Source organism: Suricata suricatta, chromosome 2, assembly GCF_006229205.1.
Source record: "Suricata suricatta isolate VVHF042 chromosome 2, meerkat_22Aug2017_6uvM2_HiC, whole genome shotgun sequence".
Classification (NCBI taxonomy): domain Eukaryota; kingdom Metazoa; phylum Chordata; class Mammalia; order Carnivora; family Herpestidae; genus Suricata; species Suricata suricatta.
In genome coordinates this window covers 142,004,091-142,007,605 of record NC_043701.1, presented here as the reverse complement: position 1 = coordinate 142,007,605, position 3,515 = coordinate 142,004,091, and the positions used below count along the sequence as shown (strand labels likewise).

The following is a 3,515-nucleotide window of genomic DNA, read 5'->3' as shown; positions in this document are numbered from 1 at the left end:
CAGAGTCTCTTGCCAGAAGATGGAGTTTAGTCCTTTGGACTCAGTTCTAGGAGCTCCTCGAGTGCCCCAACTGTCCTTCCTGAGAACTGAAGGCTGAGGTGAAGTGCAAAGTGGGGACCAGTGTCCTGGTAGTCAGCTCTGCCTGCCCCTCTGTGCCTCTCTTCACCCTCCCAACCAATGCACTCAGTGTGGTGCCAGAATTCTTCCTCTGTTGTGTCTGCCTGGCTCATGCATCACATCAAAGACGCCACAGTCTCTCTCAATCCTTCCGTTAATCACAACAGGGATCCTGTTGTCCTAATGAGTTCCTATAAATCTCCTTCCTAAGGTTCATTTCTCCAATTCTCCTTTCATTTTGCACACCATTCATTCAGCAATCATACTATCTCCATCTGGGTCCATGACCAGGCATCTCATGGCCACAACCCATCCCAGATGGAGACTGGATCAGGATCCTCCACTGTGACCATGCAAACAGTTAAAATTAAATAAGCCCAAAGAAAATGTTGAGAAGATTCTAATCTGGAAAATAAAAGTGACATGCCGGTCTGGACCTGGACCACTTCTGGGTCTATTTCTCTGAGGTATCGATGTAATGCATTCAGGTCTCACAGCCAGTAAGCTACAGCCTCGTGACAATGCACTGTGTCACATGCCACTCTTACCGCGACCAAGAGGTACAAGCAAGTGGCCTCTCCTTTCTCTACTTAGAATGTGATTAGAGCACCAGGATGTCACTCCAAGTCTTCTAGGTCACGAACGTACCAATTTCAACTCACCACTCTTTCCACAGTTTACAGTGTCAGAAAGTTTTCATGAAAGAGCCAAATGACATGTGAGAAAATAGAATAAAAAAAATGAGATCTATGGAAACAGGCCACAACTATCAGACACTGTGACTTATCTTCAGAGTTTCTGTTTCCAGGTCCAAAGGTTTGCCCCTGGCAAGGAGACATCAGTCTGCTCTGGGTGGCCCTACTGGCACAGGATGGATTGTCATTAGGGGGTTGTAAAAGCTGCAACTTCTCTTCACTTAATTGCCCATGTCTCATGCAAAGGAACTATTAGAGTACTCCTTGGTAATACAGTGATAAATAATTGCCTTATTGGGAACCTTCTTGGGAGCACAGGAAATGCAAGATGATTGAGCATGGGAGCTACACATAGAAGCTACTTTATTACTATTCATCCAAAAGTAGACAAAGGACCTTGCCAAATGAAGGTTTTACAGAGCTTCCAAAGCGATACCTCCAAAACACCTATAAATGCCATTAAAAGCACAAGGGCTATGGTTAAATGAGTATGTAACTGAATTTCAGGAAAATGTGTCTGGTTATCTTTCATAGCATTTCTCTGAGCTCTGCACAGCCAGAAACAAGGTCATCTGAGATCTTGCAGTGAATATTGCTGGGTGCAACGAGGAAACATTTGTGCGTCTTCCTTGCACAGGGGCCATGCTGCTCTTCTCTATGCCATTCCAATTTTATATATGCTACAGAAGCAAGCCTGAGGAAATTTTGGGATAAAGTCTTCTAGAAGGAGATTTTCCAACGACAAGATTGCATCACATTGTCAAAGGTATCTATCACCCAGGAGAAACTGTCATAGGACATGCTGAGACAAAGGGAACCCAACTGTTTAAATGACCTGTGTTTCTTGCCCTACTTACCATTCTATAAAATTCAGTGTTGGTATACATGGAACCACCTTTATTAGTACATGTTTAGAAAATAAAGATCCTTTACTCAGCTTTTCCCTCTGTTTAGATAGGGGGAAGAGACATTCTGAGATGCTACCTTCTCCCTCTCCTTCCCTCCCCCTTCCCTCCTTTTATGTAGGTGCTTGCCTCAACTCTTAATTAGCATTGCCCCCAATCCCCACTCAGAGATCCTGAGAGAGGTGCCTTCAGATCCACCTGGAGACATCTCATTCAAGTTAAGTTATTTCAATCCCATTGACCTCTCATTTACTTTAAGATGTAGATTCAATAGCAAAGTACACATTCGCTATATTTTGAGAACTCTAATAGGGAAAGGCCATTACTTCTTGCAGTAAGCTGAGGATAGAAGTGATTTTACTGTCTCTCAGGATAACTAATTTTGACTGATCTAGTTGAGCTGTAAAAACATGTTGCCAAGGTTAATTATAATTCATCAATCACACCGACACATGGCATTCACTGACGGAGACAGCCCCACATATCTGTTTGAGGTATGCAAACAACATCTTGAGAGATCGGTTTTAATAATCTTCCACTCCATGTTCATTGTCAGCAAAACGTGATTTAAGGAAAATCATTTACCCAACCCCAAATGTATTAACACAAAACAACTTTATTTTCTTTTTATTCTTTATAAAGGAAATCAACACAGCCAACAGAAATTAGTTGACAAGTATAAAAGGTTTTCAGTCAGTTTAATCTCCATGAAGTGTTTATTGATGTTGTGTGAAGCCAAAACATTACTTAGATAAATGCCTTTATTGTCTATGTGGATTTTGGAAAAAAGAATCAGATGGAGTTTTTATGGCTCCTTTCTCAGTAAACTTTAAAAAAAGATTGCAAATATTTCAAGAGTAGTTTCAGTTTGATGGTCCTTTCCAGCAGGTGCTGGAACTAATGAAAAACTTGGAGACTTGGAATCAAATCAAGGGTTATCTTCCAAGACTTGGGGATATTTTCCTTAGCTCTATTTAGGCCAATGACCAGCATGAGTACTGTGGCCTAGCGGCTTTATTTGTTAATGATCTGTCCAGGAGGAGAAAAAAAATCCATTCATTCACTCATTCATTTGTTCATTCATTCATTCTGTAGTGACTATGAGATGATTTTTAATGGCATTGAGCAAGGTTCTGTCTGATCAGCAAGAAACAAGTCAGGTACAAGCCCCATCTCCACACAGCTGACAGTCTCATAAGGATGGCGAGCCTTTATAAATACTAAATGACTAATAAAGTGTGCTGTGAGTCATCATCGGAGAAGCACAGGGCACTATGTGAGGAAACTGAAGCAGACACCTGTCTCATCTAAGAGGCAACCAATATGTCCTGGTGGAAGTACTTTTGAGTTTGTGTTTAAAGTTTATTTATATATTTTGAGGTGTGACAGAGACGAAGAGAGAGAAAGAGAGGCAGAATCCCAAGCAGGCTCCATGCTGCCAGCACGGAGCCTGATACGGGGCTCATCCCAAGAACTGTGAGACACTGATCTGAGCTGAAATCAAAAGTTGGATGCTCAACCAACGGAGTCACGCAGTTACATAGACAGGGCACACATTCTTCAGCTCATCAAGTCCCCACTGTCCTGACCCCCAACTTCTGTTTCTGTTCATCCTCTGTGGTCAGTTGAGTTTGAGACCCACCATCACACAAGCACCAGTGTGGAATACAGTACTGGGGATAAGGGTAAAAGATTCCCACCCTACCTGGAATCAAAACACTTCATGTAAAATACAGAAAACAGCAACCAGCAGACCTCTGCAACAGCCCTTTCCACCATCAAACCTATCCAATACATA

General features: G+C 42.2%; 1 protein-coding gene and 1 pseudogene across 1 annotated transcript in view; both read right to left on the bottom strand.

Annotated features, from left to right (window-relative positions):
• The window catches only part of NRG3 (neuregulin 3), a 1,058,459-nt gene that overhangs the window by 647,377 nt on the left and 407,567 nt on the right, over nt 1-3,515 (bottom strand). The window lies entirely within an intron of this gene.
• LOC115286168 lies at nt 1,414-1,506 on the bottom strand (annotated as a pseudogene).